The sequence below is a fragment of the Eriocheir sinensis genome, unplaced genomic scaffold (genome assembly GCF_024679095.1).
Source record: "Eriocheir sinensis breed Jianghai 21 unplaced genomic scaffold, ASM2467909v1 Scaffold121, whole genome shotgun sequence".
Lineage (NCBI taxonomy): Eukaryota > Metazoa > Arthropoda > Malacostraca > Decapoda > Varunidae > Eriocheir > Eriocheir sinensis.
In genome coordinates, this window is record NW_026110530.1 from 180,584 (window position 1) to 203,792 (window position 23,209).

Sequence of the window (23,209 nt, forward strand, 5' to 3'; positions counted from 1 at the left end):
TCTTACTAAATCAGCTTCTCGAGGGTTGGGCTGCTCTAAATTGGCCTGGCCCAGTTCTTCTCCCGCACAGTTGCTGTCCATATACAGGGCCTTGTCCCGCCTCGTATGGAGTATGCATCCTATGTGGGGGCTCCACTACAGCTCTTCTGACAGAGGAGGCTAAGGCTCTTCGTCTCATCAGCTCTCCTCCTCATACTGATAGTCTTCTACCTCTCAAATTCCGCCGCAATGTTGCCTCTCTTTCTATCTTCTATCGATATTTCCACGCTGACTGCCTTCTGAACTTGCTAACTGCATGCCTCCCTCCTCCCATGGCCCTCGCTGCACCTCGACTTTCTACTCATGCTCATCCCTATACTGTCCAAACCTCTATGTAAGAGTTAACCAGCATCTTCACTCTTTCATCCTCACGCTTGCAAACTCTGGAACAACCTTCCTTCATCTGTATTTTCCTCCTGCCTACGGCCAGAACTCTTTCAAGAGGAGGGTATCAGGACACCTCTCCCTCCCCGTATTTGATCTTCCTTTCAATGGACCTCCTTTTGTTTCTTTTTAGGAGCAGCAGCAAGTAGCGGGCCTTTTTTTTTTGTGTGTTTTCTTTTTTTTGTGTGCCCTTGAGCTGCCTCCTTTGGTTGTAAAAAAAAATAAAAAAATGTGTGGTGCTCCACACAAGGTAGAACCATGATGCAATGACATGGGCCTCTCCAGAATCGGAAGCTGGGTCGCGCTTCAGATCAGCTGACTCACACAAGGTTTTGATATTCCCGACGGAGAAGATTAGATTCAAGTCGATGCTTTGAAGACAAAAGATGATTCACCTCACTGAGGAAGACAGTAAAGGGAAAACTAGATTCAGAATCAGATGGACAGTGAGCAAAGGCACAACACCAAGGAGCCTCAAGTGTCGAACTCCTCCTGAACAAAACTCTTCGGAAGTGTAGACAGAGTGGCCGTACCAAGGAGGCCCAGAGCCATGGTGTTCTTGATCCCTCAGGTTCTCTGTTGATCTTGGTCGCAGAAGCTGACCGGTTCCCACCAGTCAGCTGCCAGAAGGGCAGATTAGCCACCGTCTCTGGTGGGATGATGCAGCATGCAGCGCTCTGCACCATGCCACCGCATTCGGATGGACGCACATTTTTTTCGAGGTGGCAATTACCAAGCTGGCATAGCAAAGACAGCATTTAGCATGAGTCTTTCCTTCTGCCTGCTGCCACAAATGGGGAGTCAGGAGGAGAGGAAGATGAGGACAAGGTATCATTTTCTGGTTTGTTCGTCTCAAGAGGCAGGAAGAGGGGGTCAGGAGGTTTTGAGGACAAACCATTGATATTTTCTGGTTTTGATTAATTCTCGGGCAAAGGCAGGAAGGGGAAACTGGGACAGAGCCATTATTTTCTTGTGCTTTTCTCACGCACAGGCTATGCGCACATTTTCCCAGGGAAGTTAAGGTACAGGGTGCAGGAAAGTTTGGTACTGGGTACAAAGTCCTTTCCCCTGCATCTTTCTTCTTCTGCTGGGATGTGTAATCTACCATCGCTCAGTGCAAACTAAATTAATAGCTCTTCAGCGGTGTATTATCTCCTGGACGCCTCTATCGTCCAACAGTCTAGACCTCAGACCATCGAAAGACACTTGGTTCACCACTGATCACTGCACCTCCCATAAGCTTCTGTGAGTTGGTAGGAGAGCAACCTCTTAACAACGTCGCAGTAATACACCCCTGCTTCTTTCCCTTCACCTCCCATTATAGACTTCAGGTTCGCGTAGTTACTTCCTGTGTCTCTTCTTAGCTTTTGCCTTCACCTTTCCCTTCACCTCAGTAATTTAAGCATGTGTCTTGAGGGAGAAGTCTTGTGTCTCTTCGCGTTAAGACACCTGTGTGTCTTCACCTTTCCCTAACACCTCCCATTATAAGCTTCTTGAGTTGGTAGTCTTGTGTCTCCTCTTAAGAGACACGTCTGCTTCGCGCGCTTTACTTTCCTGTCTTGACCTTCCTCACCCTGTAGTCTTAGCGCATGTTCTCAATAGAGGAGAATACCCTTAGCCTGTTCACCAATCCTCGCTCATTGCCTCTCTGTACTGTCTTATACAAGCACCCTTGTGATCCTTTTAGCATGTCGTTAATAGATATCACTGCACCCATCTGGCCCTCCTTAACGTCCGCAATTCGCGTTGTGATTGTATGTGTTACAAGCACCCTTGATACATACACTAACCCTTCCCAGCCCCTTCAGCACCCACTTGGCCCCTGTATATCTTGGGTACCACCTACAAATTACAAGCTTCCATATCTCTTTAGCACACACATCCTTCTCAGACCTTGCTTCCCACAGCCCATCATAACCCCTCACAGTCGCAATTCCCTACTGCACATATAAAGCATCATAACAGCACTATCCTTCCAGCCCCTTCAATAAGCAGGAGGACAGCCCATCCTTAACCCCTCACAGTCCCTCTACACCCATGTGTGTCTTTAACATACACACATCCTTCCTCAGCCCAATTCAGCACTTCATGTGTGTCTTTAACCCCTCACAGTCCCCCTACACATATAGAGGACATCCTTAACATACACACACAATTCCCAGCCCCTTCAGCACCATACAGCCCCTCCTGTAACCTCACATGTCCCCTACAGGAGACAGCACCCTTATCACACACATTCAGCCTCAGACCCTTTGGCACCCTGTTACAGCCATCCCCTTAACCCCTCAATTTAGCACGTGTCCCCTACAGGGGAGGAGAAGCACCCTTATCATGCATCCAATTCTCAGCGTTCAGCACCCCGCATATTATCTTTAACACCCAGTCCCTCTAGCATGCCTCATTCAGGACAACCCTTAACACTCCACGATCCTTCCCGTGGAATGATTATTGCTTCCAGGATCCTTAACCCCTCACAGTGCTCCCCTACATCACAGAGGTGACAAGCATCCTGGGTAACATACGTTCCTGTTCTTTCCAGCCCTTCACGCACCCATAAAGCCTCCTTAATCACCCTCACAGTCTCCCTACACCCATGACAGCACCTAACACATACACACATCCTTCCCAGGGCCCTTCAAACTACATGCCATCCCTTGAACCCCTTTACAGTCCCCCCTACACCCCATACAAGCACCGACTAACCATACACATCCTTCCAGGCACCAGCACCCAACCTCCTTAACGCCTTTCTCTACAGTCCCCCTACACCATACAAGCACCCTTAACATACATCATCCTTCAGTACCTCACTTCCTCTATCTTCAGCCCCTCCTTCCCCCCTGACAGAATGTGGCTATGGTATAGAATCTTGTCTGGTATGATGAACTCTTCTAGGAATACTTTTCTAATATGAATATGTGACTTTTTAAAGAAGTTGTAAATGAATCCCTCCTAAGAAATCCCCTTTTTTGCTATTTATGCCTGTTTATAAAGATTCTGAATATGATCTTTCTCTTTTTGGTATATGAATGATCCATCAGAAAAAAATCGCCGTGTTATAAAGAGCATGCCTCCTAATGTCAACGTGCTGCAACTGAGTTGCCTCCGCGCTGTCTACGGGCTGGTCAAACTCCATGTTCAGCCCTCTGCCTGTCAATTTTAGGAATTTTTTTTCCTTGGTCTTGTCATGAGTCTTGGGTTCTCTCTCAGCCTTTACTGGCTAAAAAAGGGAAAATTCTCCACTCACAATTATATTTTCATTTATATCCGTCATTAACTCTATACTTTCTTTCATAAAACCAACAAATACTCTTGTCCGCCTAAAATGTCTTTTCGTTATATTTTATTGATTTTACACATTGAAATATGGCGAAGATAAAATAAAATTCGTGTACCTGTATTTGTGATCCCGTAAAAAGATGTACCCTTGCGTAAACATCTTCTCTTAACTGACTCTTGGTCATCCTCTCTTAGCCGTTTAATTGAAACTTTTGCTATTGCGCTGACATATCAAAAGCTTTTGATAGGGTCTGGCACAAATCTTGCTTCCTAAACTACCCTCCTACGGTTTCTATCCTTCTCTCTTTATTCCAGTTTCCTTTCTGACTGTTCTATTTCTGCCGTGGTAGACGGTCACTGTTCTTCCCCAAATCTATTAACAGTGGTGTCCCACAGGGTTCTGTCCTATCTCCACTCTTTTCTGTTGTTCATTGATGATCTTCTTTCCAAAACGAACTGTCCTATCCATTCCTACGCCGATGATTCCACTCTGCATTATTCAACTTCTTTTAATAGAAGACCCACCCTTCAGGAACTTAACGACTCTAGGCTGGAGGCTGCAGAACGCTTAACCTCAGACCTTACTATTATTTCTGATTGGGGCAAGAAGAACCTGGTGTCCTTCAACGCCTCAAAAACACAGTTTCTCCACCTATCCACTCGACACAATCTTCCAGACAACTATCCCCTATTCTTTGACAACACCCAGCTATCACCTTCCTCAACACTAAACATCCTCGGTCTATCCTTAACTCAAAATCTCAACTGGAAACTTCATATCTCATCTCTTACTAAATCAGCTTCCTCGAGGCTGGGCGTTCTGTACCGTCTCCGCCAGTTCTTCTCCCCTGCACAGTTGCTGTCCATATATAGGGGCCTTGTCCGCCCTCGTATGGAGTATGCATCTCATGTGTGGGGGGGCTCCACTCACACAGCTCTTCTGGACAGAGTGGAGGCTAAGGCTCTTCGTCTCATCAGCTCTCCTCCTCATACTGATAGTCTTCTACCTCTTAAATTCCGCCGCAGTGTTGCCTCTCTTTCTATCTTCTATCGATATTTCCACGCTGACTGCTCTTCTGAACTTACGAACTGCATGCCTCCCCCCCTCCCGCGGCCCCGCTGCACTCGACTTTCTACTCATGCTCATCCCTATACTGTCCAAACCCCTTATGCAAGAGTTAACCAGCATCTTCACTCTTTCATCCCTCACGCTGGTAAACTCTGGAACAATCATCCTTCATTTGTCTTTCCTCCTGCCTACGACTTGAACTCTTTCAAGAGGAGGGTATTAGAACACCTCTCCTCCCGTATTTGATCTTCCTTTCGGCCACCTCTTTTGTTTCTTTTTTAGGAGCAGCGAGTAGCGGGCTTTTTTTTTTATTATTATTTTCTTTTTTGTGTGTGCCCTTGAGCTGCCTCTTTGTTGTAAAAAAAAAAAAAAAAAAAAAAAAGAGAGCAAGAAGTTCGCCAGTAGAACGTCCCTTGCGGAACCCGTACTGGCGATCAGATAGAAGGTTAAAAGTGGAAAGGTTCGTTTGAATCTTCCGGTTAAGGATTCATTCAAAACCTTTAGATAGACAGGAAAGTAAAGCTATAGGGCGGCAGTTTGAGGGATTGGAACGGTCACCCTTCTTTGGCACAGGCTGTACAAAGGTTTACTTCCAGCAGGAAGGAAAGATAGATGTTGATAGGCAGAGACGAAAGAGTTTGACCAGGCAGGGTGTCAACACGGAAGCACAGTTTTTAAGGACAATAGGAGTCACTCCATTAGGTCCATAAGCCTTCTGAGAATTGAGGCCAGAGAGGGCATAGAAAATATCATTTGAAAGAATCTTAATAACAGGCATAAAAGAGTCAGAGGGGGGGATGAGTAGGAGGAATATGCCCAGAATCGTCCAAGGTCGAGTTTTTAGAAAAAGTTTGAGAGAAGAGTTCAGCCTTAGAGACAGAGGAGACGGCAGTGCTGCCATCAGGGTTAAGGAGAGGAGGGAAAGAGGAAGGAATGAAATTGGAGGAGATATTTTTGGCTAGATGCCAGAAGTCACGGGAAGAGTTAGAGGAAGCAAGGTGTTGACATTTTCTATTGATAAAAGAAGTTCTGGTAAGACGGAGAATAGATTTGGCACGATTCCGGGCAGTAATCATTCCACGGGAAATCGGAAAAGTACATCCTCAGGTCGTCCCACCGAGCTGAAGCAAAATGCCAGAAGCATCGCCTCTTCGGTGGATCCAGAGGATGTACAGGAGCGATAGGACAGGAAACAGAAATAAGGTTATAATCGGAGTAACCCAACGGAGAGAACAGTTTGACAGAGTAAGCAGAAGGATTAGAGGTAAGGAAGAGCACACAAAACCAAAGTTAGTCATGCTGACTAACTTCCTTAGTCAAGTCCGTGGGGTCCAAACGGAGTGGCAAGATTAGTCACGATGAGTAACATGGTTAGTCAAGTTATGACTAACTGACTACTAAAGCTGAGTATGGCCTTAGTCAAAGTACAATGACTAACCGCTTCGTACTGGTCACTGCTTTTACTAACCGCATTAGTAAACTGGACCAGAGGTGTTAGTCAGATAAATGACTAATCACTTAGTCATTCTTATGCAGATGACTAGTCATTAGTAACTTTGATACTAGCAACTAATTAGTGTTGTCTAAGGTCAAGAAAAGAAAGGGGTGAGAAACTCAATATATTAATGTACAAAATTAAATAATATATTCATATCATTGCATTACAAAATTGGAAAAAAAATATAACACTGACATTTCATTACCTATAGCATGAAGTTAATGTTTCTCATTTAAACATTTAACAATATAAATCTGGTGGCATCACATGTAATATGAAAAGGAACAAACAAGCAAAAAACTATCCCTTTAATTTCAAAGGTGGAGGAAAAGTTACTTTTTAGTGTAAAATAATTCTAAGCAAAATATGCTCAAAATGTTAATTCAATAATTTGTGTGTACTTGAAATAATACTTGTAAACCTCCCTCCATCAAAACTGTAACGCTAGATAAAGCTGAGATGTAAAAAAAACTCTGTTTACTAGCACTTCATCCTAGCCTGAGAAAAAAGAAAAACAGTACAAAAAATAACCTGTTTCTAGAAGTCATTAACTAAAACATACACTTCGAGTATCAATCACTAAAAGTGAGGAAGAAAATACGCACCTTTGTAAGATATGTAAATAAAGCTTTCTTCCCATTCATATGCTCAAAAAAACTGAAAAATTCTAAGAGTAAAGTGAGGAACATATATTAAATGCTACAATCAATGAAACACACTGTAAAGAATACTTAATCCATCCACTGACATTCATTATATCACAGCACTTAAAGCAATTGCGGACAATAATCAGTGCATAAATAGTCATTTACCCTCATTTGGAAATGGTATCATATTCATATCTCACTATTGATCCTTTAAAGCAGCGGTTCTCAATTTTTATACAAATTTTGTGCTCGCAAAGTATGTGGCTCTGAGCGATGGCTATCAAAATTGAACGAAAATGTACCTGGGGTGGATGAATGTGCTCAGATTCTGGGTAAGTTTCAAACAAAGAGCAGGCACCTGATGAAGGTACAGCACATTTTAGTTTTATAACGATGGCAGTTAATGACATGTTTGAAATTTCAATGACTTAAAATCCGCCATTACATTATTTTTTTCCTTACACACCCCTAGGGATCAGCTCACGCACTTCAGGTGGTGCACCACGCTTTGGGAACTGCTGCTTTAAAGCAACACATGGAAGAAAATGCATTTCTATAGCATATATTAAATTAACAGGTCTACAAAATGTGCCTAGAACATTAATAGTGAAACTCTCATGTATCAGTTGTAATACCATGGAGGAATAAACAACAAAGAACTTAAATAATTAAATAAAAGTAAAATTATGTATTATATTATGCTACATGAATGGCAATTTCATACATTATTGAGAGAGAGAGAGAGAGAGAGAGAGAGAGAGAGAGAGAGAGAGAGAGAGAGAGAGAGAGAGAGAGAGAGAGAGAGAAAGAGAGAGAGAGAGAGAGAGAGAGAGAGAGAGAGAGAGAGAGAGAGAGAGAGAGAGAGAGAGAGAGAGAGAGAGAGAGAGAGAGAGAGAGAGAGAGAGAGAGAGAGAGAGAGAGAGAGAGAGAGAGAGAGAGAGAGAGAGAGAGAGAGAGAGAGAGATTTAAGTAGTAAACTGTGCATCCATATCCATATCAAATTCATACAATAACAATTAAGTAAGGCTTCATGAATACTAGGAAAACAAGTACAGATATTTCCTTTCCTTTCTAGAAAAGAAAAAGTTATACACACATGTAATTAGTTTCAACCCCACAATGCTAATCTTCCATCAAATATACAGAGTTGAAATTTACAATATAAATAAAAGTGAATATGTACATACATAAGATACTTAGATACAAATAATATTTTTTTTTTGCTGTTAATTGTCTGGTGTGTGTGTGTGTGTGTGTGTGTGTGTGTGTGTGTGTGTGTGTGTGTGTGTGTGTGTGTGTGTGTGTGTGTGTGTGTGTGTGTGTGTGTGTGTGTGTGTGTGAAGAATAGAAAGTACGGTACATAATAAAGTCAGAAATGGAAAATTGATTCATTCTCATGGGCATATGTAACTCTGTAATCTTACTTGCATTAGGGTTAGTGCATGAGCAATATATGTGAAACTGGACCCTCAAGTGGTGTTACATTGCTTTGCAGGTGATCAGACCCTTCTGCAAATGGAAAAAATGTTTTATTAATTATTGACATAGTCTTACATATTTCTTATATTGCACTAACAGTTCTGTTTTCCTCATAATGTCCTGTCTTGAAAAATCAATTACCTTGTTTCATCTACCAAAATTCAGCCTGCAAGTATGAGGAAGACATGAGAATAAAGCAATCCCTGCTTCCGTCATCTTTATCAATCTCTTCAAAGACCATGAAACTATTTTTTCCACCAACGTATCACCTATCACCTATTTTGACGGAATTAGGTTTTGCAAAAAATTGGAAAGGAAAAGTGGGTGATTGAAAAGAAACGTTAAGAAAAAAATGAAATATTGAAGATAGAAAAGTTACAGGAAAAAAAAAGATGAGTATAAATATGAAATGGCAAAGGCCTTAAGTGAAAAATGGGAAGTGTAAAAGATAGTAGATATTGAAAAAGGTTTTGGAACATTTAAAGAAGCTGTGTTAATTACAACAAAATAAGTGTTTGGGATGAAAGTGGTGAGGGATGGAAAATAAAAGGAAATTCATGGTAGACAGAAGAGATAAAGAGGAAAGTAAAAGAGAAAAGAGGACTTTTTAAGAAAACTCAAGAAAGAATTAGGGCTGAGCAAGTAAAAGGGGAAAGGAAAAAGAAATATAGAGAATGCAAGATGAAATTAAGACAAGCAATAAAAGAAAGTAAGAAGAGAGTAGCTGAAGACTTTGGAAAAAGACTAAGTGAAAAATATATAGGGCACAAAATCATATTGGAAAGAAGTAAAAAACGAAAGAAATGCAGAAAATATCTCCCCAAGTAAAATAAATGAAGTTATGGGTGAGAATGGAATGACGTTAAAAGACGGGGAGCTGTGAATTAGAGATGGAGAGAATATTTAAAAAAAAACTTAACGAATTTTGAGGATGGACATCCAGCAGCTGTAACAGCAGCAGTTTTGAGTAGAGGTAGGAGTATATAAAGAAGTATAACATATGAAGCAGTAAATCAAGCAATAAAAATATTAAAAATGGAAAGGCAGCAGGAATTGATGGAATCACAGCAGAAATGTTGAAGTGTGAAGGAGAGGTAGTTACTGAATGGATGGTCAAGTTCTGTGAAGTGGCATGGGAGGAGGGGGGTGGTTGCCAGCAGACTGAACAAAATCCATCATTGTCCCAGTTTACAAGAGGAAGGGGCCTTCATGGATTAGGAAAAAGCTTACGACGAGTCGATTGGATTGCATTGTGGGATGTTTTAAAGATTTATGGTGTGGAAGGAAAACTGCTTAGTGCAATAAAGTGTTTTTATGAGAATGCATGTGTCAAAATTAGTGGAGAAACAAGTGAACATTTTGATATAAAAGTGGGCTTAAGATAAGGGTGTGTCATGTCACCATGGTTATTCAATATTTATATGGATGGTGTTATGAGAGAAATGAAGGGCATAGTTCAAAGTTGGGGAGTTGGAGTTAAAATGTACGCTGAGGGAAGGAATTGGGTGCTGAATTCAATCTTATTTGCTTATGACATAGTGCTCATAGCAGAAAATGAAAGTGACTTACAAAATTTGGTCAGTGTTTTTGATAGAGTATGTAAAAGGAGAAAGCTGAAAGTAAATGTCAACAAAAGTAAAGTGATGGTTTGTGAGCAAAGTAGGAGTGAGGTTGTAGATTTTGTATGCCCATATAGAGTGGGAACTGAATATGAAAAAAATGCTAAATAATTTTGAATGGTGAAGAAATGGAGCAGGTCAATGAGTTTAAGTATCTTGATCAGCTATGTGCAAGCATGGTGATACGGAGGGAGAGACAAGAGAAAGGGCATTGCAAGGAAGAAGGGTGGTAGGGTCTTTGGAACGTATCATGAATGGCAGAAGTGTGAGCATGGAGGTAAAGAGGGATGTGAGAAATAAAATAATAGTACCAACCCTCACATATGCAAGTGAAACATGGGCCTGGAATGAAAGTCAGAGGTCTAGAGTGCAGGCAGTGGAAATGAGTTATTTGAGGAGTGCATGTGGTGTGAGTAGAATGGATGGAATAAGTAATGGAAGTGTGTATGAACGTTTTGGAATGTGTCACAGGGGTGAAGGGAAGAGGTGTTGAGTGGTGGAAGAAGTGAGGTGACACTTTAAAATAGTTTGGTCACATGGAGCAAATGGAGGAGAGTGAGATGACCAGGATGGTGTATGTGAGTGAGATGGAGGGAGGGAATGTTAGAGGACGACCTCCAATGAAATGGAGAGAGAGGATGCAGGCGTACGTTAGGGAGAAGGGGGAAAGATCCTTGAGAAACTTTGTGCAGACAAGGAGGGAGTGTCTGGATAGAAAAAGATGGAAACTCTTCTGCCATGGCCATTCCCTGGTAGGAGCTCCTTGGAGCATGCGTCGATGAAATGATGATAAAGATTGACCTTAACCTGTATTTGAAATAATTCGCTGAAGCCTGTGCATATAACACCTGTAAGGGAGGGGTTGGGGGGCAGTGAGATTAGCTTAGGGAGCTGGTTGGAGGTCACGACTCTGGTTTACAACAGTGCAGCCCTACTGTAAGCATTTCAGTGCATCCCAAATCGTTCTTGCATGAAAGACCTGTGAAATCCAAGCAGAAATGAGCTTTAAAAAAATATTGTTTACATTACATGCTGAGTACCTGCTTTGGGTGAATCTTTGTCGCCTTCGGCGAAATTTATCAGAACATTTGGGGGCCAGGCATCTCGGCGGAAAGCGAGCCTCCTTTGTTTATTGTCTGTGTGCGATATTGGCATCCATCCAATAGTGTTTTCCTCCACCCACAACTCCTGGCTCTAAAGCCATCACCTTTTAACTGCCTACACTCCTGGTAGCGGCATCACCTTTGACCTGTTCATGCCTCTGGTAGTGGCAGTCGTCCACCCAAGGTCTCGGTTCATCTCGCACAACAACCTGCAATCATTTGAGGGTGAAGTATAATATGCTGGGAGCGGAAGCCGGTAGCCTCACCGAGACACAAACACCTGGCCTTCCTAGTCTTGGAGGGGTGGGGCTGATACATGCATGGCAGGAACTCAGCAAACAATGTAATGTAAATAGATTTTTTTAAGAAGCCCACTTTGGCTTGATCTCACAGGGCTTTCATGCAAGAACGATTATGGATGAGGAAATGCTACCTAATAGCATTTATATTTTCTCTCATTTACCAATAAACAAAACAATGAGAATGATCAGCTACATTATTAATAATATTAGTATCACTTATTATATTGAAGTGTAATTGTTGAAAGTCCCAAAGAAACACAGATAATTTATGATGATTGAAAAAATACTTGGTAATTCTTAACAAGAACTCCGCTACTCCAGTGCCCCCCACCCCCAAAAACAACCCGGGGGGGAAAGGGAGATTGACTGAAATATGGGACTCCCAAATTTACCACCCCAAATCCCTAAAATAGGGTAAATTTTCTACTCCTAAAAGTGTACTGAACTGCGTATATCTGACAGCTTACACTGTACGTCAAGTATATTTAAACAACTCCAACCTGTCTTTATCTAACCAAAACTTGACCCTCCCTCTGCTAGGTTAGGTTAGAATAGATTACAAGACAATATATTAATGGAAGTCCCCTTAAACTTTTAACTAGGGAGTTTTCCCTATCCTAGGGAAATATTTTATGGTAGTTTTGGAGGCCCATTTTTCAGTTAATTTGACTCTGCCTTCACAACCCCAATTCTCCACAGGTTCCTAGGCTTGTCTTGGGGGGTAGGGCGGGGCTGGAATGGCAGAGGGGGAGGCGGACTTCTTGTAAAGAATTACCGAGTAGCTCAAGCTACGTGGGCCCTGTGACCCAATAGTCGCTGGCTGGCAACTCTGGAATAATACCTCATTAACTGAAATTGGTCACTATAGTAAGAATGGGGAGGGGAAAATGATCAGGGATAGTGATTTCATTTACTTTCCTAAAGTCCACCACAGGTCGAAATGAACCATCCTTTTGGGGGGATAAAAGTGATGAATCCACGGGAATGTGATTCTTGAATGACTCCTTGAGCAAACGTCATCCACCACCAGTAAGTGCTCTATGAAGGCACACACAAGGATGAGCACCTGGCTGATGGTCAATACGATGGGCATTTCCCCTGGTACTGATATTGTGTTTGATCACTGGAAATCACTGTCCATACACTGAAAATGTTAAAAAAAAAAGTCCAGTTTTAGCAAGGGTGGCAAAGAGGCAAAGACACCACACCTAAAACTCACTCAATCTGCTACTGCATGTACTGTTTCTGCCCACAAACTTCACCCATAACTATCTAACATAAATCACTAGAGGAACAACAAAACTTACCAGCAGTGAACCCACGTCTCGTTGTTTTGGGCCGCGGCGATCTAGTCGCTCACTGTTCACATGAGCCTTGGTGTTGTCCTGTGAGGGCTTCACATGCACGTCAGCTGCCCCGTCTTCCTGAGGAAGGCGCAGGTGAGGAGGATGACAGCTTCCTGGCGTGAGGGGTGGACGCCTGCCGCCGCCAGCACCGTGGGCAGGTCAAAGGTGGGCACGTCCAGGGCGCGGAGTCGGTGTCGGAGCAGCACTCGCTGGGAGTGGTGGCGTGGGCAGTGCAGCAGGAGGTGCTCAATGGTGTCGACGGTCCTGCACCAGCAGGGGCAGTGAGGGTCAGGGGACAGGCGGTTGAGGTGAGCGCCGAGGTGTGTGTGGCCCAGGGCCCAGGCGGAGGAACCTCAAGGCCACGTCTAGGACGCGGAACGTTTTCCTCACCCACGGCTGTGGGAAGGAGTTGGTGCGGTACTGGCCCATGAAGGTGGTGTCGTCCCATGAGGCGTGGCAGGTACGGGAGATGAGACGTTTGGCCGTGTAGAGTGGCAGGGGAGGCGGCGTTATGTTTACCTCCGGCCATGTTTTCTTTTGAACTCGTTGCTGCTGCGACGATGGCGCACCCTAGCGGCGACGCGCCGCCGCTGGAGGCGGTCGATTCAAATTGCCTCATTCCGAACCTAATGCGCTATATTATCACATCCTCAGTCAATTTATTTCATAATATGCTACAAACATTCAACGAGGAGTTATTTTCTTTGTAAGGGAAGTGTTATAAACGCTTTTAACTAGTAGCTACAAGGATGTAGGGGTCGAATGAAATGACTAACACATTAGTCACAATCTTTTTGACGAAGGATTTGACTAACTTTGGTTTTGTGTGAGGTCTAGAATGTTGGGCCTGTCTACAAGACGGTCGGGAATACGCGTGGGGTGCTGAACCAACTGCTCTAGGTCGTTGAGGAGAGCAAAGCTGAAGGCTTGTTCACCAGGCTGGTGAGTGAAAGAGGATGAAAGCCAAAGCTGGTGGAGAACATTGAAATCTCCCAAGATGGAGATTTCAGCGAAGGGAGATTGAGTCAAGATGTGCTCCACTTTAGAATTCAAATAGTCAAAGAATTTTACATAGTTAGTAGAGTTAGGTGAGAGATAAACAGCACAGATGTGTTAATAATAAAATGACAATGAAATCTTAGCCAGATGGTGGAAAATTCAGAAGAGTCAAGGTCGTGGGCACGAGAGCAAGTGATGTCGTTGCGCACGTAGGCGCAACATCCAGCTTTGGATTGAAATTTAGGATAGAGATAGTAGGAAGGAACAGAGTAGAGGTTGCTGTCACTAACCTTAGAAACCCGTGTCTCGGTGAGAAAGAGAAGATGAGGTTTAGAGAAGGAGATATTGTTAACGACTTTTAAGCGTCATTTTTAACGTGGTTAATGTAACGTGTTACGTTTAAGTTTAAGGCGCGAACTGCTGTCTCACGTCAGGTCCGATGTACCTTTGATGCGTTCTCCAGTTGACTGAAGTGGTTGAGACAACACAATAGCCTTTTAGTTAAGTGATGTGTGGCCGAGCGGTAGCCGTTATAAGTTCACTTTAGTTCACTTTAGTTCTCTCTCTCAGGTTATTACAAATACCAAATGTATTTTAACTATATTAACAGTTGTACTAACTAAGGTTTACAGTTTACGTGAGCGAGACGCACGAAATCAGAGACAGCCACACAGCGGCAGGGCGCGGGGCGGCAGAGCACCGCTCGCCTGCCCGTCACGCGTCTTTTCTCCCTTCTCCGCGTTTTTCGCCCGTTTTATTTGCTTGTAGCTCGTCCGGAAGGGTGTGGGTTCCGGTTGATGACTGTTGATGAAAGTCATCATTTGCTGATCCTAGTGTCAGTTCATCACAGCTTCCCACGGCCAAAAGCACGACGTGTTGTTAGACATCCTGTTGTGCGACACCGACCGGGTGTCGCCACACGTACAGTCATACATACACATGTACATTATAATATACACATTACATCGCTCGGTTCTCTAAAAGTCGCGACCTCGTGACTCACCCGACCTTTAAAAGCAGTGTACCTACTCATGTTACAGTCGCACAATGTGTTCTAGTTAAACGAGGTCCTGTTATGGTTGCATTAAGGGGAGCGTCTGCCATGTTCTAAGATATTATCAGAGGATCGTCATTTTCTCACAGGTGATGTGTACCTTGAGTAGGAACATCATGTACAGTTTTGGTGAAGATTTGTTGAAAAAAAAAATTATGATTTTTTTCAAAAATTTCAAAATTTTGAAATTGAAAAAAAGCATATTTAGAGTTTAAATAGCTCAAAAATAAAAACACCACTGGAACGGGCATACAAAATAAGTGTATTCCTAGAGATTACTTTTCCATTTTTTTTTTTGTTTGTTTCTTCAAAGTTTAAACTTAGAAAATTTATATAAAAATTTTGATGATGTTTATCCAGATTCTGATCACTAGCATTTATAGCTATTTTTTTTCTCTTTCCAACGCTATCTTTATGTTTCTGCTAGGTCCATAAATAACCTAGAAATATCAAATAAATGCGCGTGTGACCCTGTTTTGAGAAAACGAAGGAAAACTAAATTTATCGATCGCCCATCGATTCTGCTCTCCGATGACAATGTATTGGTAATGAATGTCAATGTAACTCTAACCCTGTGTAAAAAAAATATCCTCTATTGCAAAAATTACGGACATAAAAGCACTGATTCATGTATGCATATTTTGGCGCGTAAAGCGCTCTGTATGGCAACACTACCAGATATTTAAAGGGCAGCCAGACCGCGCGAGGATTTAAATTTTAAAAAACTAACCTCGCCACGTGACACCCCATTGTATCCCTGGTATGATGAGCCCATAAAGTGAATTTCGAGGAATTAAAAATATTCATCAAAAATACCCCCCCCCCCCCCAGACGCTCCCCTTAAAAAAATATATATACAAGTCAGAGCCCGCCTAACGATACAACATCGGGAAATGCCAATGATAATAAAAATAATCATGGAAGTAACAAGAAATGGGCAAAGTACATACAGGGCGAGGTAAACAGGGCAAGAGTCGTGGACATGGAAGCTCAGCACTACTCCGAGAAAACAAAATAATAGCTCGAAAAATTATTTACATGATACATCCTAGTAAAATTAAATTGACTAAACTGTCATTAGGATACATGGTAATGGAGCTATTTGGAATAGTAAAAAGAAAAAGGAACAATCCTTGAAGAAGATCTGCTACACACTGAACCTTCGAGTCACACCTGGTCACAAAACTGTCGCAGAGAAACACTCATCCGTTGCGTGACAATTAATTGCCAGTGTCGTTACCCTCGGCACGCCTTCGAGACGGGTGGGGTTTACAACAATAGATAAGGTTGTGTGAAAAGAGGTAATGTTATCCGTAGAGTCTCCTAATAGTTACAATGTGATAACAAGGACAAGTCTGGAGAACTTTAGAAGCATCGACTGTCAGCACCTCTAACTCCTAATACTCCGTTTTTCAGGTCTACAGTACTATAAAAGAAAATCCTGTCACCAAGTTGTGAAATCACTGTTGTAACAAATCTCACTGAAATATATAATTCCAGCATAATTGATTAAAGTAATTCCAGCATTAATAAGCATCAAATGAAAAAGACAAATTTCCACCTATCCCTCGATCGTAACGAACGTGGATGACTGACATCTTTGACGCCAAAAATAACTCCCGTAACGGGTAACAGTGGTATGTCAAGTAAGGGTAAGTAAGACTTGTCTGCTTACTTCCAAAGTTTACAGGTATTCACATGCTGGTTACGATAAAAGTTAGGGACAGCATCTGCTCCAGTTAAGTTAAGTCTGTCAGTGCAGAGAAAAAGTATGTTTTAAGCAGAAGCACATGAGGTTCAAGGTTAATTTGTACCTATCCCTATGTTAGTCTACACCCTCGGTTATTACGGCTCCAATTAAATTAAGAAGACTGACTGCCTTGCATCAACTCAGCAGTAAAAGAAAATAGTGGGTTAGAGTGAAAAGTATTACTCAAGCACTCCCCTTCTCGCATGAAAAAGATGCAGGCAAAAGCTTAGGAACCAAACATAAATTAGTAGATGCGAGGATGCAGGTTATAGTCGTGTGGTGGAAAGATACACAAAGCAGCGTCAGGCTGAACCTCAAGCCGGCGCTAGTCTTTGGAGACGATCACTATGCACCATTCTGTGCGAAAAAAAAAAAAAAAATCGTAAAGCTCAAATTTCCAACCACCTACTTATCTGACTATTTCTGCCTTAACCACTGGTAAAAGAACACACCAAGGATTTTTTTATTACCGCTGGTGACACCCAAAAAGGTTTAGGTCAGAGGGTCGCGAAGGCCCCCCTCCCCGACGAACGTGTCGACGGCAAAAGAAGCTTCAAAAAGGACCCAAAATTACTTTAAATATAAAGTTGGCTGGCAAAACCGTGTAGGTTGCCAGTGGGGCTGTAGTCAAGGGATACTGCACTCCTTCGAAGAGGAACTTTAAGGGCAATCATGTACACAAGGAACTCTAGTAATAATCTAGCATTAGCTACAGTAATGGTTTCTCCATCTGTCTAGTTTCCCTGTTTAAAACACGAGATCAAATCAGTAGATAGCCTATAGGCGTCCACTGGCCTATTAAAAAGGCCACTCGTTTGCACAGTGTCCACAGCAAAATTTTATACCCTTTACGAGGCTGTGTTGCCCATCTTCCCCAATGTTTCAAGAAAAAGTGACCGAAGCGCATCATAATCCTTCCGTCCAGTGAACGCGCTCCTGTTTATGAGGGCCGTCGTTCCCGTTCCCGGGATTGACCTTCTAGCGGCTGAGAGATATATATCTCCCGGATTTGACACGAATGAAATGTCCATGACAATCTCACTTTGAAACAAGAAGTCCCTGGCCGAATAATCTGCCTCCCTTGCTACCCTGCGAAAGGCCTAACTGCTGTTGCTGTTAGTGGGTGATTAGGGGCAGAAGCCATTGTGGGATTAGTAAGGTAAGTAAATACCTCTTGGTTGCACAATACAGATGAGAGGCGACTGCCCCCGGACATCTTAGTTGTAAGCCGAGTGCGCTAACTACTGTGTGTGTGTGTGTGTGTGTGTGTGTGTGTGTGTGTGTGTGTGTGTGTGTGTGTGTGTGTGTCTCACCGTCCTTCCTGCGGGCACACCAGGCTCGGTGGGAGTTGAGCTTCGCGTCCTTTGGTTGGCAGGATTTTTTTTTTTTTTTTTTTTTTTTTTTTGTGGCCTATTGCACCGGTAGGCTTCTTCCCGGTGGATCCTGATGGTCGGTCCAAGGCTTCTTCCCGCTGGGTCCTGATGGTCGGCCCAGCCCGTTCTGGCGCAGGCGAGTGTTTGCTGCGGCGCAACGGCTTGTGCGAGCTGGCGGTGAGCACCACGTCCGAGCCCTCGCTGATCACCATCTTGCACTCTGCGGCACAAACACATACACAATCAGCATACACTCGCTCTATATTACGTATATTTACATATTTTTGTGTTCCTGAACATTGCAATACAGATACAACCGCCACACAGACTCAGTGTACGGTCTCTGTGTCGTGTTATTTATATTAGCATCTGCCTGTAAGCTGTAACGTTGTCTGCTAATAATACAAGACTGAATTACGTGTCAGAAAATAAAGTTTGTCACAATAAATTATGAACGCCATTTTTTTTATGGTATGCTGGGAGTAGATAAGAACTTTGTGGTGCCCCGCGGGACGCGACACCACTCACTACGCTAGCTGCAGTATCACCATTATCCACCACAATATCTACCGAGGGCGACAGTGGTATAGAACCCCAACTTACGAACTCCTTTAAATACTCTTGAAGTACCAGAATCTTAAGTCAATTGTCGCAAGTGCAAGCAGTGTGTTATCTCCCTTTAGAGCCCGCTAGCGGGTTACAACAACTTCATTAGTTTTATCTCGTGATTTTTCTCTCTTATTTCATGAAGCGAATATATATATATATATATATATATATATATATATATATATATATATATATATATATATATATATATATATATATATATATATATATATATATATATATATATATATGATAAATATTCTAATAAATCATGTCTTCTTCCGCCTCACTAAGCATCAGGATGACAGGAACAATTTCACGCACAATAGCAAGGGTTTAGTGAGGCAGCTCAGCCGTCGACTCGTATTTACTCAGATTTGATCAGTGCCACTCTGACGCGTACCATCTGTATCTTTTCTTAATTCTTTTCTGCCTTAGACTCGTCTAGGATATCTTGAATCGAATATCCGTGTATGTGAGTAAGATCTTTGAGCAATGGCAAGAGCTCCCTACAATTCTGTGAGACAAGTCGTAGTGTTGCAGAGAAAAGGATCCTGCTACCCTCCCCCCAACCCCCACTCCTCAAAAAACAAAGCAGAGAAAAGTTTACGTTCTTAAGTCCTATTTACGCTCAGCATCAAGTCTCGCGATGTGTTGTCCAGTGTTGCCAACTCCTAAAGACTACTCGGCCCTACAAAGTCCTGAAATTGACCTATTTTTTCTTCATTACCTACGACGACTCAGGAAAAAAATCTCACTATGATAGGCAGTACTGTTTTATGTATATGACTATTTATGGTAACAATGAAAAATGTATGTTTTAGGGTTTTGTGCAAAAATATCATTCTTATACTAAATAAATTATCTTCTGTTCTATAGTAAGTTTGACTCCTACCCACAACTCCTAATTACCCTACGTTTTGTTCAAAATTTCTGAAGTTGCTAAATTTCCATACAAACGAAGAAATGAAACTGAATTACTCTCCGGATGGCAACACTGCACGGAATCGAGCTCATGCAACGAGTTGAGCAACACATCGCGACGCCTGATGCCGGGGGTCGTGGCTGAAGAGACACGGGTAGGTAACACGCTTGGGTTTGAAATGGCTAAGAATGCCTAAAGAAATCGATGTGTTGCAGAAATAAGAAAACAAAGGAGAAGAAATATAAGCAGGTACACATTCATAGAGACGAGGGAAGACGCCAACCAACAACGGCAGCACGCTACAAGGTAATACAATCCAGGCGGCAACTGAACTATACATATATTGGGCCTTTGGTCTGTTAAAAAGGTGAGATGGATTCAAGACTATGAGAAAACTTAAACTCTATAAGGAATAGTTCACCATAAATTTACCGACATAATGGCTGTATTTAGCACGGTAATATCACAATTAGATTCCACTACTCACAGCCTGCACGTTGATTTCAGGTTGCTCATGTGAACACGGCCTGCACGGACAGATCAGCAGTCAATCTTATTTTTTTTTTTTATTCGCCTAAACACACACACACACACACACACACACACACACACACACACACACACACACACACACACACACACACACACACACACACATATATGCACCCGTCCTCAAAACCAAATAAACAGGAAAAGAAAGTAGCATCATGGTCTTAATATTCATAAAGTCAGCCTCTCACCCGAACTATTTACTTCACTCGAACAACTCAAGATGCACGTAAAGTCTTGTCTTGAGTCTAAACTTAAACGTGGAAACTGTACCAGGGATAGATGGACCAACTAGTTTTCTCAAGAACAACAATATTCACTCATAGTTTACCCATGTTATAACAATACTCCCTTCACTGAATTTGTTTCGTTTCGTGTGAATCGGGGCCTCGGGAGGGGGGGAGGCATGCAGTTAGTAAGTTCAGAAGAGCAGTCAGCATGGAAATATCGATAAAAGATAGAAAGAGATGCAACATGGCGGCGGAATTTAAGAGGTAGAAGACTGTAAGTAAGAGGAAGGGAGCTGATGATACGAAGAGCCTTACGGCCATAGTGTTAGACTTCGCCATTCCCATCCCATCCCCATCCCTTACCCGTGGCCACAGACCGTAGTGTAAAGCGTCCCCATGTGGTTGGGGTTGCTTTACGCTACCCCGTGAGGGTGCGGATGGGGTGGGAAAAGTGTTGACTCGGGGTAGAGAGCAGGACATCTTCGGCTTTTCCTTCGTATATTTCACGAGTAAATAGTGTTCTATTTGTTATTATAGAAGGACATATATTGAAAAGTATCAGAATATTTGTATGACTGATATTATGTCGCAAACTTCGCTAAAGTTGATATATATTTTTTAGTTTGTAAAGTCTGTGGTGTTTCCATTTGATTGTAAACGTAAAGTTATTCCTGAAAATTCATTTATAATTGTCCCCAAGAATGGCAAAAGACGGCAGATTGATAACTAAATATGGCATTATTATGGGAATACTTAACATATACCATAAAAAAGGGTATTTCTTGGCCACCACCTTGATTTAAGACACAATGCTATAAATGACACGACCTGGCAACCCCGGTGTGGCTGTCCAGGTGTGTGACGAGTCATGGATACCAACCTGTCTCATAAATTAACTTACCCGCGTTACTTGTTATTTACTTGTAGATCAACAACGCTATTGTTTTGTTTTATGAGATATAATGTATATGAATACAATGTTGTGTAAAAAATGCATTATTTATCTCGTTTTCTGTAATTATTGATTTGAAAGTGCTGCCAACATTATTATGACGTGCGGATTGGTGCCTCATATCTGTCCCGGGGATGGGAAGGTGACTTGTCCATACCCCAGTCCCGCGTATGGGGATGGGGACGGAAAGGGAATGGGGAAGACTAACACTATGGCCGTTAGACTCCACTCTGTCCAAGAGAGCTGTGTGAGTGGAGCCCCTCCACACGTGAGATGCATACTCCATGCGTAACGTAAAGGGGCGCAAATGTCTACCCGGCTGGTGACCAAGTAACGATCTCATTCATACCTGGCCAGCCCCGAGGCCTACAGTGACTACAAGGTTAACCATGACTGAGGAGAATACTGGCGATAAAGGAATAGGTATCCTACTCCACACGCGGGTGGCGCGATTCACCCTTTTTTATATGCTCGTGCGGGACCTCACCTTTATCTTACCAGGAATAAGTTACCCAACCCATTCCAACAAGTCCATTTAGTATCCACAGGTCTACGTAATTCACAATTTCTCCCGGTAATTACAACTCTTTGCAAACGAAAAGATGAAAAATGACAAAAGGAATTCTTTAACTTTTTTTCCCGTCATCGATTCTAGCATTATTGCAAACTTTGGTTTTTCGATAATTTCTTTGTGGAGTTGAAATCTCTGAAAAGTTACCCGCCGTGTTTCCCTTTCCCTTCCATCACGGCAGCCACCACGTGACTAATTACCGAACTATCCTGAAGATGACGAGTGTAGCTCGTTTTTCATCCCTTTCCCTTGTATTATGACGATTGTATGAGAAGCCACGCTGGGGAGAAGGTACAGATTCCTGAGGTACGAGTACTTGCCAGTTAATAAATAATCACTATCATCGATAACTTCAGCGATTACCTAATCATATAAAAAATAATGTTATGAATTATATGAGACGACGAAATGAGAAAATATAGGAAATGCATACAAATCAAAAGAGTGACAACGATACGAGTGAGCCACACAATAGGTATAAATGACAGGGACAGTTAGGCAGACAAAACACCTGTGCTTAGTTAAATTTCATCCTTGTAAAACATTCACTCACCTATTTACTGGGAAGGAGTCCAAACCAGATTCTGCCACAGTCTTGCGCTTGTTCTTTGAGTACTTGATCCCAAACAAACGCCAAAGGCCGCCACGCTGCTGGCATTACTACGTCCACTCTAGCGGCGCGAGGACTACAGGAAAGGTTAGCGATGATACGGCAGCTCCTTTCAACAAACTCCTAGAGTACCCCCCCCCCCTTATCATCATGATATATTTCTCTTATGTTATATATTATGTTATTTTCTATGCATCTATCTGTACATCAGCACACACACACACACACACACACACACACACACACACACACACACACACACACACGGATATCCCGATGAACCGTCTCGATACCCACGGGTGAGCAGCGGTATTACTTTAACAACTTTGTCCTCGCCGCATCAACACCCGGGTTTGATGCAGCCGTCCCACGCACAACCAGAGGTCAAAGGGCACGTCTGGGCTAACTTGGATGGCAACAGCTGTCCATAAGGCCTAGGCGAGCTTATTGGAGGCGAGAGAGACAATTTCGCGTCGCAAAACAATGTATGCTATGTAGTATTATGTCAGCACGGACTTGTGTTTGCCTCGTCTGACCGTAGGAAATGTAAGGGTACTGTGAGGTAATTGTAAGGTAAATGTTATGGTAAATGTATAGGGAAGGGCATTGTAAAGAATCACGTGTCCGATAATGCTCGGAGCCTGAGTGCGACATGGGGTTTGGGAGAGGCGGGTGGACTGCTGGGCGAATTCGTTTTATTTTCATATTATTATTCTTGAGCTTATCAGAGGTGCCAGTCACACGGTTTCTAGTTGACAGATCACCTCACTGCCACCTGCTACCTATTATATTCTGTAAGCGGATACGGGTACTACACATTAA